Source organism: Trachypithecus francoisi, unplaced genomic scaffold (genome assembly GCF_009764315.1).
Source record: "Trachypithecus francoisi isolate TF-2019V2 unplaced genomic scaffold, Tfra_2.0 Lachesis_group6, whole genome shotgun sequence".
NCBI classification, from domain to species: domain Eukaryota; kingdom Metazoa; phylum Chordata; class Mammalia; order Primates; family Cercopithecidae; genus Trachypithecus; species Trachypithecus francoisi.
Window position 1 is genome coordinate 87,670,803 of NW_022681471.1, and position 24,599 is coordinate 87,695,401.

The 24,599-nt window shown below is 43.6% G+C and overlaps 1 long non-coding RNA gene and 1 other non-coding gene across 2 annotated transcripts in view; both read right to left on the reverse strand.

Annotated features, from left to right (window-relative positions):
* The window catches only part of LOC117078275, a 40,588-nt gene that overhangs the window by 11,295 nt on the left and 4,694 nt on the right, over positions 1-24,599 (reverse strand). The window lies entirely within an intron of this gene.
* On the reverse strand, positions 15,843-15,949 carry LOC117078594. The gene has a single exon (XR_004435043.1). It is a non-coding gene; the product is annotated as a U6 spliceosomal RNA (small nuclear RNA).

Genomic DNA, 24,599 nt, shown 5'->3' on the forward strand with positions numbered 1-24,599 from the left:
ATCAGGACTGGCTTGGACTGAGATTGACCAGTTTCGACTGCTTAAACGGCTGTGATCAGCCTGAACTGGCTTGGATTGGCCTGGACTAGCAGGGACTGAAATGGACTAGTTTTGACCAGCTTTGACCAGCCTTGACTGGTCTTGGCCTGCTGTGACTAACCTGGACCAGCTGTGACTGGCTGTGACTATAATTGACTAGTTTGGACTGGCCATGACTGGCTTTGACCCATCCTGACCAGCCATGACCAGTGGTTTCTGGCCCTGACTGGCCGTGATCAGCTTTGACCAGCTTAGACTAGCCATAACCAGCTTTGATCAGTCTTGACTGGCCATGACTGGTGGTGACCAGCCATGACTGGTAGTGTCTGGCTAGACCCTGCCACCTCCTGCCTGACTAAGTGCCCAGGCCTCAGGTGCTATGGAGCAAAGTGGAGAGAGAGAAAACCAAATCCACTGCTGTCTAAATGGAAAAACCATAATCACTTGCCATAAGCAAACAAAAATAACCAGAGAAATACATCAATGGAAATATTAAAATGTGATAATATTCTAGCCAGACCTTCTAGCTGGAACTTCCCTGCTCTTAAAGGCTTTGAACCCAAAATCTGCCTCCTGCATTCAAAATGAAAAGTTTGTGTGTGCTGGGGAAGCTTTTTCTGCAAATATTTATTGAGCATCTATATGGTGCCAGGGTATAAAGTGGAGAACGAAGAGCACGTTTCAGATATACTTACTCATTTTCATCATCTCTCAACCTGAATGGGAGCCAGTGCTCTTTGTTTTTGCTCAGAGACCTCACGTGCCATGACACAGATACCCAAATATTTCAAAGACCTCATACAGAGGTGACAGGATCCCAAAGAGCCCAGAGACCTCATACACAGGGTACCTAGGACATACATACACAGGGCACCTAGGGTATAAGGACTCATAGACCATATACCCTGAATATTGACTCCAAACTTCTCAGAAACCTCATACCCTGGGATACACACCTACATATATCTCAGAGCTCTCATAACTGGACACACCGCAAGTAACACAGGTTTCACTGAACTATGGGCTACAGACTCCTAAACAGCTCTTAGACCTCACATACTGCCTCATATACTGGGATTCAGACCTCAAAACATCAGATAACTTTCCTTTGATGACAGAGATGCACAACCATCTCAAAGACCTTACAACTTGAGATGTCACTACCCAAACTATTTGGAGGCTCCACACCCTGATCATTGACTTTCAAACCCCTCAGATCCTTAATATCCTGGGACAGACCCCTAAACAAATGAGCTGCCATACCCTGGAAACAGACTGCCCAAACACCCGAGATACCTCGCCCTCTGAAAACAGATCCTTAAATGGTTCTGAAACCTCATACCTTGGATAGAGACCCACAAATTGCTCAGAGACACCCTCGAAAACAGACAAGTAAACATCCCAGAGACCTTACATGTGAATATAGTGCCACAAACAACTCAGAGACTCAAGTCTTTGACGCAGACCCCAAGAGCTTAGAGATCTCACAGCCTGGAAACAGACCCTGCTCACAGGACTCATACCTGGGAAACAAATCTGTTTACAGCTCAAACATGACCTCACGCCTTCTGACACAGACCCCTCAACAGTTCAGAGCCAAGGCAGCCTAGGAATCAATATATTTCTATTCTATTGGTAACAGACAATACCAAACACTTCAGACACCTCATGCTTTGTAACCCACACACCCAAAGAGCTCAGAGACCTAGAAATCTGATTACAGACCTCCGGGAAGCTCAGAGACTTCACAATCAGGGAAAAAGATCCACCAATTTCTCAGAGAACTCACAAACTGGGACAGAAATGGACCAACAGTTCAGAGACCTCACACCCTCTTCTCAGACCACCAGACAGCCCAGAGACCTCACACCACGGACACAATACTAGAGAGCCCTAAAATCACATATGCTGGAACACAGGCCTGAAAACTACTGAGAGGCTCACACCCTGGACACAGATTCCTGTTCGGAGATGTCATATACTGGACATAGAGCTCCCCGAAATAGCTCACAGCCTTTATACACTGAGACAGATCCCCAAACAGCTCAGAGGCCTCACAGACCTGAAAATGTGGACACAAATCCTCTATAGAGCTTCAAGACCTCACACCCTATGACAAAATCCCCGAGGAACTGAGATCACACCCCCTGGACACGGACCCCAAACAGCTTAGAAACCTCATATCCTAGGCTCAGACCCCAAACAGTTTGGAGTCTTCCCACTCTAAACGCAGACCTCTAAATGCTTCAGGAATATCACACCCTGGACTCAGTCCTCAAAACCATTCATAGAACTTGCCCTTTGTCCTCATCCAGAAAGATTTCAGATGGCTGACAGTCATGGACATGGATCACCAAACAGCTTTGAAACCTTTGTGCAAAGTTGGCCACAAACAGTGGAGAGACTTCGTAACTGGAACACAGACCCAAAACGGCTTAGGACCTCACATTGTGGACACAGGCTCCCAAATGACTCAGAGAACTTCTAACCTGGGAGACAGACATGAAAACAGTTCAGAGACATCACATCCTGGCTAAGTATGCCCACACAGCTCAAGCACCTCCCATTATGGGACACAAACCTTCAAAGAGTTAACCTCACAACCTGAAAAGTAAACCCACAAACATGCCAGAGACCTCACACAGCAGACAGACAATGCAAAAATGCTCAGAGTTGACAAACTTTACACCCTAGGATATAGACCCCCAAATAGCCCAGTGACCCAGTGACATACAACTTGGGCACAGACCCCCAAACACTAGAGAGATGTCAGAAACTGATAACAGAACCCCAAACTGCTCAGAGACCCCAAACCCTAGAACCAGACCCCTAATAAGTCACAGACCTCATACCCTGGGACTGAGACTCCCCCAACAGGAACTGTCTCACTCTTGGAAACATAACAGTTGAGGGACCTCAATACCAAGGAATACAGAGATCAGAGATCTGACACTTTGAGACACAGAGGGTGAACCACTCCAGAAGCTTGAAACAGTAAAAAGACATTAGTACAAAGACATCAGACTCTGGAAACAGATCCTGAAACTGCTCAGAAAAATCAACCCTAGGACAAAACCCACGGCATCACAGAGAACTCATTCGTTTGGGACATTGGCTCAAAACAGTTCGGGGGTGATACTCAAATACATCAGAGTTCTCATACAAGGGTACAAAACCTCACACCTGAAAAGAGAGACTGCTAAATAGTTCAGAGACATCATACTCTGCACAGGGACAACCAGAGAGTTAAGAAATTTCACACCTATAGACCTTCAAACACCTTTGAAAACTCACTCACTGGCGAACACGCACCCATTAAAAGCTCAGAGACCTTAACCCTGGAACAAACCCCTAATGAGTCAGATATATCAAACCCCGGAACTGAGCCCTCTGAAAAGGAACAGAGACTTCACACCTGAAAATATATTCCAAACAGGTCAAGGGACTTTGAAACCAAAAGAGCTCAGGGACCATGTATCCTAGGACACCAGTAGACAAACAGCTCAGAGACCTCACAATGTAAACAGCCCGCAAAACAGCCCAGTGAACTCACCCCCCTGGAATGTAGACCAAAAAAGCGCAGAACCCTCGAATTCAGGATTCAGAATCCTTCTGAGACTTAAGAGTATAGACCCCAAAATACAATTCAGATAATGAATATGCTGGATGCAGAATATCAACTAATTCAGAGGCCTCAAATTGTGGGACGTACACACCCAAAGAGATCAGAGACCTCACATCCTGGACATACACCAACAAACAGACCAGGGACCTCAACCCTGTGACATGCACGCACACACACACACACACAGAGCTCAGAAAATTCAAATTCTAGGAAACACACACCCAAAAAGAATGGGGACCTCACATCCTGTGACATACTCACAGAAAGATCAAAAACCACACAAACTGAGACATACACCCACAAATATTTCAGAGAACTAACATCTGGGGCCTTATACCCACAAACAGATCACCGAACTCAGTCCCTGAGACACATACACATAAAAATACCAGACACTTCACATGCCAGGACATATACCCATGAGTAGATCAGAGCACTCACACCTTGGGAAATAAACCAAAGACTACATCAGGGACCTCACATATTAATTGGGGCACACATTCACAAAGAAACCAGAGACTCAATTCCTGGGACATAAACCCAAATACCTCAGAGATCTCGCATGCTGGGACAAAGAAATCAAGACAGGTCAGAACCTCACAACCTGGGACACAGAGCCACAAACAGATAAGAGATTATACACTGCTGACAAACATACAAGAACAGATCAGAACCCTCACATCCTGAGACATACAACCACAAGGAGATCAGAGAGCTCACATCTTGACATACACCCATCACCAAACCAGAGACTTGACATTCTGGGACACTGATCCTCAAAGAGATCAGAGAATTCATACCCTTGGACTTACACCCACAAATAGGTAACAGACCTTGCAGGCTAGAAATACACATAGGGCTAGATGGACGACCTGTCATCCTGGAACATAAACCCAAAAAGAGGCCAGAGAATTTACGTCTTAGGACACACACCCACAGTCACAACAGAGACTTCACATCCTAAAATATAAACCACAAAGGATCAGAGATCATAAACCAAGGAATATACACCACAAAGGAACAGATACTGTCCACCCTGGGATATACATTGAGAAAGACCAGATAAATGCACAACCTAGGAAATACACTAAAAAAATCCTGGGAAATGAATCCACAGACAGTAAACAAACACTGGGATATACAAATCCACAAACAGATCAGAGACCACGCACCCTGGGACACATATCCACAGACAGTTTGGGGTTTCACGTCCTGGAACAAACAGCAAAAAACAAATCAGAGACATTAAACGCTTGGCAATACATGTGAAGAGATCAGAGATAACATAGCCTGGGACACTGACAAAATGTTCACAGACCTCGCATGCTAGGAAATTTGCCCAGAAAAAGATCAGAAACCTCACATCCTATGACACACAACCTCAAACAGATCACAGACATAAAATCCTGCAAAACACACCCACAAACCATTCACAAATCTTGCATCTTGAAACATACAATGACAAACAAATCAAAGACCTCACATCTAGGGAAGGTCACACCCATAAAGAGAATACAGATAACAGACCCCGAGACACACGCATACCCAGATACCTATAGATAACTGACATCTTGGAATATAGTTGCAAACAGATCAGAGGGCTCACATCATGGGATATATACACTGACAAAAAGATTAGAGACCTTACAACGTGGACATGCACTCACACAGATCAGAGACCTCCACTCCAGCAACGTACATGGACAAATGGCTCAGAGATCTCACATCCTGGAGCATACAAAAACAAACAGATCAGAGACTTCAAATCCTGCAGTATACAACCATAATCCAGTCACACTTCATATGCTGAAAAACACACCCATAAACAGATGGTAGACATGACATCTTACAGCATAACTCCCAAGAGATCAGATGATTCAAGAGTTTTGGCTTCAAATTTCTCTCTCTGACCTCTGCTTCTGTCATCGCATCACCTTCTGTGACTCTACTTCCGTCATCACATGGACCTCTCTGATGTGACACACACAGTCTTCTCAGACCCTGAAGGTCCTACCTTCCTCATATGAAGACTCTTGTGATGACAGTGGGCCCACCTGGATTGTCCAGGATAACTGCCCTCATCTCAGGATGCTTACCTAATATGTATTTGCAAAGTCCCCTTTCCAGGTAAGACAACATATTAACAAGCTCCAGGAATGAGGTGAGGACGTATTTGGGGATCTATCATCTGACGAAACAGAACATACATGCACAAAGAGAACCCTCACATCTGGGACTTTCACCCATGAACGGCTCACAGATCTCACAGCTGGAGTCATAGACCTCCAAAGGGATCGGAGAACTCCCACTCCTGGACATCAATCCAAAAAGATCAGAGAGCCACACACTCTGGGGCATACGCCAAATGATGCTCATATCCTCACACCCTGGGAATTAAACCCACAAAGACATAAGAGAACCACACTCTGCCAAGTACATTCTCAAAGAGAACCAGAACCTGACACGCTGGGACAGACACTAGCGAAGAGATCAGGGACCCCACATCCTGGACAAACACCCTCGAACAGACTAGACTTCTGACTTTGACACACAGACACAAAGAACACAAAAAACACATTCACTGACAGACACCCACAGACAGGCCAGGAACCTCACAAATTAGACATAAAACCACAAAGAGAATGGGACTCACACCCTCTACAAACACCCTGAGGAGATGACACACTCACATACTATGACACACACGCACAAATGGATCAGACTTATCTGAGAAACAACCAGAAACCACACCAGAGACCTCTAATACCACGACACGAACCACCAGGTCACAGGCCTCACATGCAGAAAATACTCCTGAAAAAGTACAGAGACCTGCTGTCTTTGGGTACAGACCCAAGAGGAGATCAGAGGTCTCCCACAGAGTGCTCCAAAACCTCACATTATGGATACATGTACCCCAACAAAACCTGACTTCTGCTATAAATACCAGCACACAAACCAGAAATTTTATATGCTTATCATAAGTACCCCCAAATATTGGCAAAACAGCTCAGAAAATTCATGCCAGGGATATATACCCACAAACAGATCAAAGACCTCATATCCTAGGCCAACCATTTAGAATTAGATCAGAGAACTCACTTCCTGAGAGAACCCGCTCAAAGAGGTGAGAGGCTGGGCGCGGTAGCTCATGCCTATAATCCCAGCACTTTGGGAGGCCAAGGTGGGCGGATCACCTGAGGTCAGGAGTTCGAGACCAGCCTGTTCAACATGGCGAAACCCCGTTCTCTACTAAAAATACAAAAATTAGCCAGGCATGGTGACATGCACCTGTGGTCCCAGCTACTTGGGAGGCTGAGGCAGGAGAATTGCTTGAACCTGCCAGGCGGCAGTTGCAGTAAGCCAAGATCGCACCATTGCACTCCAGCCTGGGCGACAGAGTGAGACTCCATCTCAAAAAAACAAACAAAAAAAGAGGTGAGAGACCTCACTCTCTGCTTCATTCACCAGCAGACATACCAGAGGCTTCACTCCATGACACAGAGACAGACAAATCAGGGAGTCTCACATCTTGGGACATAAACCCAGAAACAGGGCAAGAATTCCAAGAAAAAGGACATATACTCACAAAGAGCTTGGAATCCTTACACCCTAGACATACGCACCTCAACAGATCAGAAAACTCACACGCTGGCACATGTACACAAAATCAGATTGGAAATGTCTCATCCTAGAGCATACGCTCCTCCACAAAAGCTGAGAGCACAAATTCTGGGACACACACCACCAAATAGATAATCAGATCAGAGACCTGCACAGAAATCAGCGACCTCCACTATCAAACACACACCCTTACAAATAGATCATGGAGTTCACATTCTGACAACCAGATAGAGACAGCACAACCTGAGACACTGTATTGATTTTCTATTGCTGCTGAAACAAACCACTAAAAAGCTTTTTGTCATAAAGCAATGCAAATTTATTATCTCAGCTGGGGGTGGCTCATATCTGTAATCCCGGCCTTTTGGGAGGCTGAGGTAGGCAGATCCCTTGAGCCCAGGAGTTCGAGACTAGCCTGGCCAACGTGGCAAAACCTCTCTCGTCTCTACTAAAAATACAAAAATAAGCCGGGAGTGATAGCGGGCGCCTGTAGTCCCAGCTACTCGGGAGGCTGAGGTACGAGAATCACTTGGGCCTGGGAGGCAGAGGTTGCAGTGAGCTGACGTGGCACCACTGCACTCCAACCTGAGCGAGAGAGTGAGACTCTGTCACCAAAAAAAAAAAAAAAAAAAAACTTACAATCTTACAATGATCTTACATTTCCGACAAAGAGTCTTACAGGGTAAAAGTCAAAGTCAAGGTGTTGGCAAAGCTGACTTCTTTCTGGAGTTCCTTGAGGAGAATCCAATTTCTTTTTTCTTTTCTTTTTTTTCTTTTTTTTTTCTCTTTCTTTTTTTTTTTTGAGACAGAGTCTCGCTCTATCACCAGGCTGGAGTGCAGTGGCGTGATCTTGGCTCAGTGCAACCTCCGACTCCCTGGTTCAAACGATTCTCCTGCCTCAGCCTCCTGAGGAGCTGGGATTACAGGCACGCACCACCACGCCCAGCTAATTTTTGTATTTTTAGTAGAGATGGGTTTTCAACAGGTTGGCCAGGATGGTCTCCATCTCCTGACCTTGTGATCCGCCTACCTCGGCCTCCTAAAGTACTGGGATTACAGGCTTGGGCCATCATGCCTGGCCAGATAATCCAATTTCTGTAGGCTGCCTACATTCCTGAGCTCATGGCCCCTTCCTCCATCTTCAAAGCCAGAGGTCTGTTTCACCTTCAGTCTTTCTCTCTCTCTCTCTCTCTCTGTCTGTCTCTCTCTCTCTTTCTCCACCCCCTTCTTCCTTCTCCCCATCTCTGTCTCTCCTTGTATCCATCTATCTCTAGCTCTCTTTGATCTCTGTATATGTTGTCCATCATCTTTTCTCTACTTCCATCACTACATAGCCCTCTCTGACTCTTGCCTTCACACCTCCCTCATATGAGGACACCTGTGATTACACTGGGACTGCCCCGTTAATCTAGGATAAGCATCCCCATCACAGGATGCTTAACTTCTACAAAGTCACCTCTGCGAAGTCCCTCACAATCACCTTTGCAAAGTCCCCCTTTCCATGTAAATTAGCATAATTGTAGGTTTCAGGGATTAGGAAGTGGACATCTTTGGGGTACCATTAGCTACCAGAGACCTACATACACACACAAACAATTCACAGACTTTACATCCTGAGTCATACACTTCCAAATAGATCAGACACCTCCCACTCTCTAACAGACATCCAAAAGAGCAGAGACACATTCTGGGACATATACCAAAAAATACTCAGAGTCTTCAATCACTTGGAATTCAACTCACAAACACATAAGAGAACTCATCATCTGGGACATACACACTCAAAGAGAACATGGACCTGACATAATAGGATGTATACCCACGAAGATATCAGGGGCCCCACACACTGCAAAATACACCCCCAACAGATCAAATCTCCAAACCTGGGACATACACACGCACACTGCAGAAAGAAACATTCTCAGACATAACCCAATAACAGGTTAGGTACCTTACAATCCGGAACATGTTGAATTAGACCTCACATCCTTGACAAATACACACAAAAGAGACACTCACATACTGTGACATTCACTAGCAAACAGATCACAGACCTCATGTAAGAAACACAACCAAAAAGAGATCGGAGACCTTGAATCCTGCAACATGAAACTACAAACAGCCTAGAGACCTTACCTGCAGGGTATATATGCAGAATAGGTATACAGACCTGACATCTTGAGGCATATAGCCACAAACAGATCAGAGACCTTGCAACCTGAGATAGATACCCATAAACAAATCAGAGGTCTCAATCCTGCAATAAGCACCCATAATCAAGCCAGAGACCTCACGTGCTAGAAAAAAGAGCCACAAATAGATCACAGACCTGAAATCTTGCAACATACACCCATAAAGAGATCAGAGAGCTTATATTCTGAGACATACTTCCAAACAGGTCAGAGGTTTTCAAACCAAGGGAAATAACCCACAAATAGCTCAATAACTTCACAGCTTGGACACATATACACCTCAACAAATCAGGATATATATTATACACACACACATACAATATATACATTATATCTACTATCGGCCTTCGGATTCAACCAACTCTGGATCAAAAACACTGAGGGAAAAAATAATTTAAAAACATAGTAAAAATAATACAAATAAAAACAATGTAGTATAACAACTACTTACATAGCATTGTGTCAGGTATTATAAGAAATCTTGAGATTATCTATACAGAAGAATTTACATAGGTTACATGCAAATACCATATCATTTTATATAAGGTACTTGATCGTTCATGGATTTTGGTATACACAGGGCTCCTGGAACCAATTCCCCAACCCACAGATATTGAGGGACAGCTATATTGTTACATATATATATGAATATATATGCCAGCATATAAATCACATATGCTTGAAAATAAACCTAAAAAAACCTTCAGAGATCTGATAACCTAGAACATTAGAACACGTATGCCCCAACAGCTCAGAGAACTCACATCCTGGGATGTACATCCATAAAGAGCTCAAAGATGAAACATCTCCTAGGGTATGCTTTTACAAACGGATCAGAAAACTCAGATCCTACGATAAAACCCTCAACAAAGGTCAAAGACTTCACACAGTGGTTCATTCACCAGTGAACACATCAGACATTTCACACCATCAGACACCACCCACAACAGATCAGGGAATTCACATCCTGAGACATACACCAACAGATCAGAGACATCACAAACTGGACATGTATCCATGAACATCAGAGGCCACGGGACCTGAAACCACAAAGGGTTCACAAACTTTCTTTCCTGGACACACATACCCAACTAGATTAGAGATCACTCATCCTAGGACATGAATCCAGAAATAGATCAGAGAATTCATATTCTGGGACACATATCCTCAAAGAAGTTAAAGACCTTCCACCCTGGTTCATTCTCCTGCAAATAGATCACAGAATTCACATCAGATACACCCCTACATGTGTATCAGGGAGTTCACATCCTGGCACATATACTGACAAATAGATAACAGACCTCACAACATGGACATGTAACCACAACAGATCAGAGACCTCAAATACCAAAAATAGTGCAGAGCCCTCAGATTATGTGCCATACAGCATCAAACAGGTCAGGGAACTGAAATCCTGGGATATGCACCCACAAACAGAGTAGAGGCCTTACAACCTGCACATGAACCCATAAAGAGACCACAGGCATCAAACTCCGCAACACAATCCACAAACAGATCAGAAACCTCAGCCCTGAGTCATATATAACGAACTGATCAGAAAGTTCACGTCCTGGGATATACTCCACAAGCAATGCAGAGACCATACACTCCTAAGACACACACCCACAAACAGATATCTCAAATCCTGCAATGTACAACTCCAATGAAGTCAGAGACCTCACAGGTTAGGAAAATACCAGAAATAGACCTGACATCTCGTAACACAGAACCATGAGCAGATCAGAGAGCTCACGTGCTGGGACATTTCTTTACCAGCAAGCAGATCAGAGGCCTCAATCCTGAGACATACACCCACAAAGAGCTCAGAAACCTCACACCCTAGACATATAAACCTAAACAGACCAGACACCTAACAACCTAACATCCTGGTACATATGTAACCAAACAAATCAGAAACCTCATGTCACAGGAAACACCCCCAAACAGATGACAGACCTAACAACCTGGAACAGAATCCTTAAATATCTCAAAGACTTCACCTACTGGAATGTACTCCCAAAAATCAGCTCAGAGATGTCACATCCTAGGACATGCACACACAAACAGCTCAGAGATCACAGATTCTGGGACACACCCTCAACATTCAGAGACCTCTCAATGTGGTTCATACACCTGCACACAGATCAGAGACTTCCACCATCAGATATACACTCACAAACAGATCATGGAGTTCACATCCTGGGATGTGTACCAATAAACAGAGATCAATGCTGTAACAAATCATAATCATAACATCATAAAACACACGTATTTATTATCTTACTTTTCTGCAGGTCAGAAGAAAAAAATGGGTTTCAAAGGGCTAAAATCACAGTGTCAGCAGAGCTGCACTACTCCTGGAGGCTCTAGGGGAGAATCTGTATCCTGTCTTTTCCAGTTTCTAGAGCTGCTTGCGTTCCTTGGCTTGTGGCCCTTCCTCCACCTTCAAGCCAGGAGCATTTCATCTTCAAATCTCTATCTCTCTGATATCTGCTTCTGGCATCACATCTGTTTCTCTGACTTGGACTATCCAGCTCTCTCCTCTAAGGACCCTTGTGATAACACTGGGCTCACCTGGGAAATCCAGAACCATCCCCACATCTCAAGACGATTACTTAATCACATTTGCAAGGACCTTTTAACATGTAAAGTCACATTCACACGTTCCAATGATATAAGGATGTGGACATATTTCGGGAACCTTCACTCCCCGACCAAGATATACATCTACAAGCAATGAAAAACATCATTTGCTGAGGTATCCACCACACATAAGCAACTCAAAGACTCCACATCCTATGTTGTATAATTCCAAAGGGATCAGGGACCTCCCACCCTTGGACATGCATCCAAAAAAGAAGTGAAGCACATGTTCTGTGTCATATACCCACAAAGAGGGTGGGGACTTCACACATTGGGACATATAATCACAAACAGAAGATACTTCACACCCTTGACAAACACACATGAGGAGATTAGAAACTTAAATACTGCAATATAAAAGCAAAAGTAGAATGGAGGCCTCATCTGAGAAATACACCCACAAAGAGATGAGAGACCACAATTCCTGCAATACATTAATCACAAACAGATCAGAGACCTCACACCCCAAGATATCCACAAACAGAACAGAGATCTCAACTTGTAACATACACCCACAATCAAAGAAGAGATCTCACATTCTAGAACAAACAGCCAGAGACTGAGTATACACCTAACATCTTCAGAATACACCCACAGAGAATTTAGAGTTCATATCCCTGGGATATAAACCCACAAATATCAGAGACCTCAAGCCATGCATAATATAATATTTATATTACTATATAATACAACCATAATATATTATATGTTGTATTATATAGTAATATATATTATATTATGGTATATATATAAATATAATATATACTATACAGTTATCTGTTCATGTCAATATGTTAACATATTATATATACTATTATGTATATAGAATATATACTTAACATATGCTATATGTTAATATACTGATATATTAGGATATAATATAATCATACAGTAATTATAATTCACAATTATAAATATTGAGAACATATATATATTATAAAATATATTACTATATTATATATTATATAGTGTATATATGTTCACAATATTTATAATTATGAATAATTATGTTATATTATATGTTATATAATATATTATAATTATATTAGATAAATATAAAATATATAATTAAATACATTAGATTAATATAACAAAATTATGATTATATTAGATTAATATATAACTCACAAAAATGAAAAATAATAAATATTGTGAATATATTATGTAAGGCTTGAGGTCTCTGATATTTCACACCTCACACTTGGAGATACACATCTAAACAGATCAGAGCAGCATCTCTCCTGGTACAGGTTGAATATCCCTTATCCAAATGCTTGGGACCAGAAGTGTTTTGTAGTTTGATTTTTTTCAATTTTTTGAATATGTGCATTCCAGTTGAGCATCCCACACCTGAAATCTAAAATGCTCCAATGAGCGTTTCCTTTGAGCCTGTTGCCCAGGCTGGAGTGCAGTGGTGGGATCACGGCTCACTGCAACCTCCACCTCCCAGGTTCAAGTGATTCTCCTGCCTCAGCCTCCTGAGTAGCTGGGATTACAGGTGCGCACCACCACACCCAGCTAAGTTTTGTATTTTTAGTAGAGATGGGGTTTCAACATGTTGGCCAGGCTAGTCTTGAAATCCTGGGCTCACGCCATCTTCCCGCCTTGGCCTCCCAAATGTTGGAATGACAGGCATGAGCCACCATGCCCGGCCAAGTTTTGGTTTTGAAGCATTTCAGAGTTTGGATTTTCAAATTTGTGAGGCTCAACCTGCATAAAGATTTTCAATGAATCTGAGATCTCATATTTCAGAAATACCTACAAAACATCAGAGACCCAAACCCCAAACACGACCACCCACAAATACCTCAGATACCTCACATACTGGAACATACACCCCAAATCAGCCAAGAGACCTCACATCCTAGGACATTCACCCACAAACAGGTCAGAGACCTCATATCCTGAGACATATACCCACAGAAACCTCAGAGAACACAAATTGAGGGACAGACACTCTCAAACAGGTCAGAGACCTCCTCCCTGGTTCATACACCTACACACAGATGAAAGACCCACCACATAAGACACGCACTCAGCTGGGCATGGTGCCTCACGCCTGTAATCCTAGCACTTTGGGATGCTGAGGTGGGTGGATCACCTGAGGTCAGGAGTTCGAGACCAGCCTGACCAACATGGTGAAACGCTGTCTCTACTAAAAATACAAATATTAGCCAGGCGTGGTGGCACATGCCTGTAATCCCAGCTACTGGGGAAGCTGAGGCAGAAGAATCGCTTGAACCCAGGAGGCAGAGGTTGCATTGTGCCAAGATTGTGCCACTGCACTCCAGCCTGGACGACAGAGCAAGACTCCATCTCAAAAATAAATAAATAAATAAATAACACACACTCACAAACAGATTGGGGGTTCACATCTTGGCATGTTCACTAACAACCGGACAGAGACATCATGCACCTTGGACAAGGTGCTCATTTCTTATTGTTGTAACAAATCACCACAATCTTAGTGCTGTGAAAAAACACATATTTATTTATTATATTACATCTGTGTAGGGTAGAAAACCCAGAATGGGCCTTAGGGTACTAAAGTTAGGTGTCAACAGAGCTGTCTTCTTTCTGGAGACTCTAAGAGAGCACGTTTCTTTGCGTTTTTCTGGGTTCTAGAGCTGCCTACAGTCCTTCATCCCTTTCCCCCTTCTCCATCTTCACAACTGACAGCAGTTCATCTTCAAATTGCTCTCTGATGTCTGCCTCTGTCATGGCATCTCCTTCTGTGACTGTGCTTCCACCATCACATTCCCTTCCATCATTTAGGGCTCCCTGGTCATATCTCTTTCACTGGACATCTTTGAGGGATGCTTTATTCAGCCAACCACAGACAGGTGTGCACAAACAATTAGAGATTTCACCTCCTGGGATATACTCCCATGAACAGTGCAAGGACTTCGTGAGCTGGGACCCACATCCACAAACACTTGTGTCATCATATCGCTGTCTCTGACTCAGTCTGTGTCATTACATTCAGTGAAAATCCAAGAAAATATCCCCATCTCAAGATGCTTAATTTAATCACATCTGCAAGGTACCTTTAAAAAAAAAATTTTTTTTTTTGAGATGGCATCTCACTCTGTCACCCAGGTTAGAGTGCAGTGGCACCATCTCTGCTCACTGCAACCTCCACTTCCCAGGCTCAAGCGATTCTCTCTTCTGCTTCAGTCTCCCGAGTGCCTGGGATTATAGGCGTGCACCACCACACCCATCTAATTTTTCTATTTTTGTAGAGACAGGGGTTCACCATGTTGGCCAGGCTGGTCTCAAACTCCTGATCTCAAGTGATCCGCCACCTCAGCCTCCCAAAATGCTGGGATTACAGGCATGAGCCACTGCGCTGGCCTTAAAAAAAATGTTTTTAATAAACATTTTTAAAATAATTTATTTATTATCTTTTTTTTTTTTTTTGAGACAGAGTCTCGCTCAGTTGCCCAGGTGGAGTGCAGTGGCGTGATCTCGGCTCACTGCAAGCTCCGCCTCCCGGGTTCACGCCATTTCCTGCCTCAGCCTCCCTAGTAGCTGGGACTACAGGTGCCCGCCACCACGCCCAGCTAATTTTTTGCAGTTTTGGTAGAGACGGGGTTTCACCGTGTTAGCCAGGATGGTCTCGATCTCCTGACCTCGTGATCTACCTGCCTCCACCTCCCAAAGTGCTGGGATTACAGGCGTGAGCCACCACACCCGGCCAAATAATTTAATTTTTTAAAAATTTTCTGGAACGCTTCACGAATTTGCATGTCATCCTTGCACAGGGGCCATACTAATCTTCTGTGTATCATTCTAATTTTAGTATATGTGCTGCTGAAGCAAGCACTTAATTTTTATATATTAATTTAGATATAAATTTTTATAGATTTAGGTGTAACAAGTACAGTTACGTTACATGGATATCTTGTGTAGTGGTGAAGTCTAGGCTTTTAGTGTACCTACCACCGAATAATGTACTCTGTATACAATAGGTAGTATTTCATCCCTCACCCCTCTCCCACTCTCACATCTTTGGAGTCCCCAGTGTCTATTATTCTACTCTGTATGTCCATGTGTACCCACTGTTTAGTTCCCACTTATAAGTGAGAACATGCAGTTTTTGACTTTCTGTTTGAGTCATTTTACTTAGGATAATGGCCTCCAGCTCCATCCATGTTGTTTGCAAGGTACCTTTTAGCATGTAAGGTCACATCACAGTTTCCAAAGATTAGGACATGGGTATCTTCGAAGGCCTTAAGTCAACACAACAAAAACATACATGCACAAATAATGGGAGACTTCACACTCTTCCAGAAAGCTCAGAGACCTGAAATGCTGGGACACACACCACAAACAGCTCACATACCTATCCTGAGTTATACATCTAAAAAGTGACCATAGACCTCCTACCTTGAGACATACATCTAAAGAGAGCAGACACACATGTGTTCTGGGACATACACCCACAAACAGGTCTGGGATCTCACAAATTGGGACATACACCCACAAACAGAACAGACTTCATACCCTGATAAGCAAGCAAAAGAGGTTTTGTTTGTTTGTTTGTTTGTTTGTTTGTTTGAGACAGGGTCTCACTCTGTTACCGGGCTGGAGTGCAGTGGTGCGATAAAGACTCACTGCAGCCTCGAACTCCGGGCTCAGGCAGATCCTCTCACCTTAGCCTCCCCAGCAGCTGGGACTACAGGTACGCCACCAAGTCTGGCTAATTGTTTATTTTTTGTACAGACAGGGTCTCACTATGTTGCCCAGGCTGGTCTCAAACTCCTGGGATCAAGTGATCCTTCCACCTCAGCCTCCCAAAGTGCTCGGATTATAGGTGTGAGCCACCATACCCAGCCAACATATTTTTTAAAAACTCTCATACTGTAATATACACACAAAAATAGATCAGAGACTTCATCTGAGAAATATAGCCAAATGGATCAGGTCTAAAATCCTGCAACAAGGAACCCCCACAACATGTTAGCTATCTCACATCCTGGCAAATACAACCAGAATAATTAAAGATACTTGACATCTTGGGGTACACACCCACAAAGTGATAAGAGAGCCACAATCCTGGGACATACACCTGCAAACAGATCAAAGGCCTCGACCCTGAGACATACCAACAAAGAGCTCAGAAACCTCATACCCTGGATGTAGACACTTAAAAAATAATACAACTTGCAACCTGTTACGTATATGAGCATACAAATCAGAAATCTCATAGGCTTGTAAATAATGCCAAAAGCCTAAGATATCTACCAACCTGGGATGTACATCCATGAATGGCTGAGAAAACTCACACCTGGGATATATATCCACAAATAGCCCTGAGACATCACATCCTAGGATATGTATTCGGAAACATTAGGGAACTCGCATCCTGAAAAAAACTCCCTCAAGGATGTCTGACTTATCTCAACCCAGTTCATTTACCAGAAAACAGATCAGAATCTTCACACCATTAGGCATATACCTACAAAAAAAAGATCAGGGAGTTCTCATGCTGGATACACATCAGCAAACAGATTAGAGACCTCATAACTTAGACATGTAACCACAGAGACCACAGGCCTCAAACCCGGCAACTATACCCATATACCATCAGATACCAGAGACGGCCGGGCGTGGTGTGGCTCATACCTGTAATCCCAGAACTTTGGGAGGCCAAGGTGGGTGGATCATTTGAGGTCAGGAGTTGAAGATCAGCCTGGCCAACATGGTGAAACCTCGCCTCTACTAAAAATGCAAAAATTAAGGCCGAGGCAGGTGAATCACAAGGTCAGGAGATCGAGATCATCCTAGCTAACACGGTGAAACCCCGTCTCTACTAAAAATACAAAAAAATTAGCTAGATGTGTGGTGGGTGCCTGTAGTCCCAGCTTCTCGGGAGGCTGAGGCAGGAGAATGGTGTGAACCTGGGAGGCGGAGCTTGCAGTGAGCCAAGACAGCGCCACTGCACTCCAGCCTGGGTGTCAGAGCGATACTCCGTCTCAAAAAAAAAAACAAAACGCAAAAATTAGCCAGGAATGGTGGTGGGCACCTGTAGTCCCAGCTACTTGGGAGGCTGAGGCAGGAGAATCACTAGAACCCGGGAGGTGGAGGTTGCAGTGAGCTGAGATCGCACCACTGTACTCCAGCCTGGGCGACAGATCGAGACTCTGTCTCCAAAAAAAAAAAAAAAAATATCAGGGACCTCACACTCTGAGATATACACCAACAAACAGATAAGGGAGCTCATTATGGGATATACTCCAAATACATCAGAGACTATATATGATCAGGATCCTAAATTCTGCAACATACACTTACAAGCACATCAGAAACCAGACATGCTATGAAAAAAAAAGTCATAGATCTCATATCCTGTGACATACACCCACAAAGAGATCATACGGCTCATATCCAGGAACAGGTACCCACATGTACCCACAAAGAGATCAGAGGATTCAGACCAAAAGATATACACTCACTATAGGCTCTTTGAAACCCCACACCCTGGACATTCACAACTAAACAGATTATATTAGGTACACCCAGAACATATAGAAACATGTGAGAGTCCTCAAAGTTTGGTATGTATATGCATAAAGAACTAAGGTTGGGTGCGGTGGCTCACACCTGTAATCCCAGCATTTTAAAAGGGAGGCTGACGCAGGAAGATTACTTGAGATCAGGAGCTCAAGACCAGCCTGGTCAACATACACAAACATGCCTGTCTTACTAACAATACAAAAATTGGCCAGGCGTGGTGGTGCATGCTTGTAATCCCAGCTACTCAGGAGGCTGAGGCAGAAGAATCGCTTGAATCCGCGAGGCAGAAACTGCAGTGAGTCCAGATCGCGCCACTGCACTCCAGCCTGGGCGACAGAGCGAGACTCCATCTTAAAAAAATAAATAAATAAATAAAAATTAAATCCTGCAGTATATAATACAAACAGATCAGAGACTTCCATACTGGAAATCAACTCAGAAATGAATCAGTCCTCTCAAATTGTGACATACCACCCAAAGAGACAGAGAGTTCATATCCTTGGGAATACCCTGCAAAAAAAAAAAAAAAAAAAACGGGCCTCAATCATAGAACATACACCGTCACAAGTTGAGAAACCTCATGTTTGGAAATACACTGAGGAATAGATGAAATACCTCACACATTCTCGAAAAGATCAGAGACATTACATCATGGGACATACACCTGCAAACAGATTGATGATGCCAAACTCTAGGAATTAAATCCACAAACTGATCAGAGAGACCTAATATGCAGGGACATATAATCACAAATAGATCAGAGACCTTACATTTTTTACATGCCCCCATGAAAAAGATCTCACATACTAGGATACACAATGATACAATGATAGCCACGGACCTCACATCCTGAGACACCAACAAGAAAAGGTCATAAGCCTTATATCCTAGTAATAAACCCCCAACCAGCTCAGGAACCTCTCACTGTGGGACACACTCACAAACAGATAAGAGACCTCACACTTAGGTTGATACAATCACAACCATATCAGAGAACTTCTATTCTTAGCATATACCCATGAAAGACCCTCACATACTGGTAATTACAATGACAAACACATCGCAGACCTAAAATCCTGGGACATAGACGCACAAACACAGATCAGATCAGTGACCTCATACACTGGGACATACATCCACAAACATGTCAGAGACCAGTAAATACATCTACAAACATCAGAGACCTCAACCTCACATCCTGGGACATACTTGCAGAAATAGCCCAGATACCTAAAATTTCTGCATAAACCATCCCTTAATTTGCATATAACTAAAAGTGGGCATAAATATGACTGCAGGACTGCCTCTGAGCTGCTACTCTGGGCACACTGCCTATGGGTAGCCCTGCTCTGCAAGGAGCAGCACCTCTGCTGCTATACACTGCCTCTTCAATAAAAGCTGCTGTTTAACGCCACCAGCTCACCCTTGATTCCTTCCTAGGCAAAGCCAAGAACCCTCCGGGACTAAGCCTCAACTTTGGGCTTGCCTGTCCTGCAACCAGATGAAAGATCTCAAACTGAGTATATCCATGAACAGATCAGAGACTTTACACACAGAGACATATGTGGGACATGGATCAGAAACTTCTTACTTGGGAACATACATCCAGAAACAGACCAGAGACCTCATATCCTGAGAAATATACCAACAACTGACTTTGACATACACCAAAGAAAATCATACTAATATATAGCAACAAAGGATCAGAGACCTCACATCCTGGGAAATACACCACCAACAAATCAGACACCTCACACCTCTGCATATATACCATCAAGAGCTCAGAGACTTCACACCATGGGACCTACACAACCAAAAAGATCAGATACTTAATCCTAGCTCATATAACCACAAACACACTTGAGACTCACTCTGAGCAATCCACCCCCAAACAGATTAGAAACTTCATATCCTGGAACGCATAGCCACAAAAATATCAGAGACTGCATACCCTTGTCACTTCACATATACAGGGACATATACAGGGATAAACAGATCTGAGATCTACATGCACCCACTAAAAGCTCAGGGAACTCACATCCTGGGAAATATACCCACAAACATTTTAGAGACCTCACACCCAGAGATGTACACCCACAGCCACAGCAGAGACCTCATGTCCTAGGACCATACACCCTCAGACAGACTAGTCCTCATATTCTCCAACACACACCAAATAAACAGATTAGAGTACTGACATCCCCAAAAAAATACAACCAGAAAAGCTCAGAAATATAACATCGAGAGAAATATAGCCACAAGGAGCTGAGACTCACACCTTGGCACATATACCCACAAAAAGATCAGAGATCTAACATTCAGAGACATAAAACCAAAAACAGATCAGAGACCTCACACCCCTGACATGCACTCATGAAGAGAGACCTCACATCTGGGACGTACAATGACAAGCAGATCAGAGGCCTCAAACCCTGGGATGAATACTCACAAGAGGTCGGAAACCTTACACCATTGGACATATACCCACAAACAGAACGGAAACCTCAAATATACTTCCAAATGGATCACAGAACTCACATCTTGGAATATATACCCCCCAAAAAATCAGAATATCTATTCAGAAATAGAGACTCAAAGAGATTAGAGACCACACAACTTTGACACACACAATCAAAGAGCTCAGATACCTTACACCCTGGTATATACACCCATGAACAGAGATCTCATATACTGTGACATACATGTCAGGGATACTCATAAACAGCTCTGAGTGTTCATGAGCCTTACATCCTGAGACATACAAACAGTGCAGAGCACCGATTTCCTCTGCCCTCAAACTCAGAAATATCAAAGTCGGGACACAGGCTCTCAAACACATTAGAGACTTCATTCCAGGGACTCAGTGGCCCAAACAGCTGACACCTAGAGTTCTGGATGCAGACTCGAGTCACCTTGGTGATGTCTCTTCCTGGGACTTAGAAATCCATATACCTCAAAGAATACACAGAAACAATACACAGTCCTCCAAAGAGTTCATGGATGTGAAACCCGGGACACTGACTGCCAAACACCTCAGTGACCTCATACCCAGAACAGACTGCCAGAGAGCTCAGATAATTCAAATTCTGGACTTGATCACATTCTGGATATGAACAGAAAAAAAAAAAAAAAAGCCCAGAATCCCCATACTTTGGGACATAGATCCCCAAATAATTCAGAGATATAAAAACCTAGAGAGAAAACCCCAAAAGGTCACTTAAAAATGCGAAACACAGAATGCCCAAAAGACCCAGACATCACGGCATGGATACAGACCCCAAAAAAGCTCCAAAGTCTCGAACTCCAGACAGATCATCAAAGAGCTCAGAAACACCTCTTATGAGTTATCTATTGCCACATAAAAAATAACCAGCTTTTGGCTGCTTGAGCATCCTCGAATGATGGCTGGCTTCTACTAGAGTCAGTGATCCAAGAAAAAGCACAGCAGAAGCCATAGTGCCTTTTAAATTTCCCTCTAGGTAAGTACTGCTTTGCTGCATCCCACAAATTTGGTAAGTTTTATTTGGATTTTCATTTAGTCCAAACTATTTTTTATTTCTCTTGAGACTACTTTGAGCCACTGGGGCCCTGCATCCTCCCCTAAAGTCTTTCACTGGAGTTCATACCCTGCCTCTCACATAAATGTACAAACCTGTCTCATAACCAGTTTTTGGAAGAGGAACAAAGTTTTTTCTCACTGTGCATCCTTGCCTCATGATGCACAATCTACTATGCATGTTCTCAAGAGAACAATCGAAGTAAAATTGTGGATTTACTAGAGATGAAGACACAATTCTGTTTACTGTTTCTTAAACCCAACGTACATTTACATTAAACAACATGTGGACATGATTCCTAAGTTCCAACTGAGATAGTCCCAGGCCCACACTAGCCCCTGGCATTTATATGGATTGCCTGCTTCCCTTCCCCCAGCCCTGAATTCTGCTTTCAGAAGGGGTGTGGGATTAGGGGGAAGGGACTGAAATTAGGAGAGCGTGTAACTGTGCATTGTCCTACTGATTCTTACCAGTCTTGTAAAAACCTCAGCAGATCAAGGTTTAGAGAGATGATCCAAAACACTAGACTCTCCTACCATCCAACCAGGACTTGGGGGTTCCAGGTTTTGAAAGAGGGTCTATCAGACTCCAAAGTCCATGTGTTCTGGTTATCATCAGCGTGATCAAAGCCTAAGGGAAGATGGACTCCAACATCCATCTGAGCAACGTCCATCCTGAGAGATGGGGGGTCCCTACTCAGTCGCTGATGTCAGGAGACACAGAACAAACATCTCCCTACAACACAATCTCCACAAACAGTGTCAAGGGAGACTGTGCCCTCCAGAACAGAGGGCGAGATAGGTTCTGAAGGAAGTTGGTCATTTATACTTTATGGTCTAGGCCAAGCTTGTCCAACCCAAGGCCAACGAGTCACATGCAGCCCAAGACGGCTTTGAATGCAGCCCAACACAAATTTGTAAATTTTCTTAAAACATTATGAGATGTTTTGGCGATTTTTTTTTTAGCTCATCAGCTATTGTTAGTGTATTTTATGTGTGGCCCAAGACAATTATTCTCCAATGTGGCCCAGGGAAGCCTGCTGGTCTAGACAAAGAGGCTGGGATTGCTGTGAATCCCGATCCTAATGTGGAGTGGAGGAGTTCATAACCAATTGTGGGGTTCCTACTTCTCACCACCTTTCTTTTTCTTTTTCTTTATTTTGGAGACAGAGTCTTGCTCTGTTGCCCAGGAGTGCCGTGGTGCGTCTCAGGCAGGTCACTGCAACCTCAGCCTCCCAGTAGTTCGGATTACAGGCATGCACCACCATACCTGGCTAATTTTTGTATTTTTAGTAGAGACAGGGTTTTGCCATGTTGGCCAGGCTGGTCTCAAACTCCTGACCTCAAGTGATTCACCCACCTTGGCCTCTCAAATGCTGGGATTCTAGGCGTGAGCCACCATACCCAACCCTCACTGCCTTTCTGAACTGGCATATAGTTCAGGTAGAGGGAAAGGGGGATGTCACACATACCACATGTCTGGATTCGGTATGTGATAAGGTCACTATTCCTGATATAGCACCCCGAAAGAGCTCAGAGCTTTCAACCTTGGAACAGAAACCGTAAGACAGACCACAGACCTCACATTCTGAGACACAGACCCAAACACCTCTCAGAGAACATAAACCTCAGACAAAGACCCCCAAATTATTCAAATGCTTCATACCCCAGACCAGTGGTTCTCAACCAGAGGCGATTCTGCCCCCCAAAGAACATTTGCCAATATCTAAGGACATTTTGGCTGTCACAAATGTGTGTGTGTGTTGTGGGGGTGCTACTGTCATCTGTGAGTTGAAGCCAGGGATACTGCTTGCCAGTGTCCTTTAGCCAAAGACCCCCGCCCCACCCAGGAATACACCTGTAGTTGAACAAGTTGGGATGATTACTCATTGCAGTGAGGGAGAACGCACTCCATGGGGAAGTATGGGGTGGTGGGGTTTGAGTGATTTGGGGGAGGGTCTAAGGAAGTGGGGGCTCACTGTAGATTAGATGCTGTCAAAAAACAAGGGCAATTTTACAATTGGGTATTTCAATAAATCTTATCTATAAGGAGGGCAGACCAGAGTGAGGCTATCGCTGTCATTGGTAAGGAAGTGGCAGTCACTCATTTTAATCAAGAGAGGAAAATGTTTGGTATTTTATGGGCAACACAGTGAATCCTTATTTTTGTTTGTGCTTAGACAACATTATAAAGTGGCTGTGCTCTTTTTTTTTTTTTTTGAGATGGAATCTCACTCTGTCTCCCAGGCTGGAGTGCAGTGGCGCAATCTTGGCTCACTGCAAGCTCCGCCTCCCGGGTTCATGCCATTCTCCTGCCTCAGCCTCCAGAGTAGCTGGGACTACAGGTGCCCACTACCACGCCCAGCTAATTTTTTGTATTTTTAGTAGAGGTGGGGTTTCA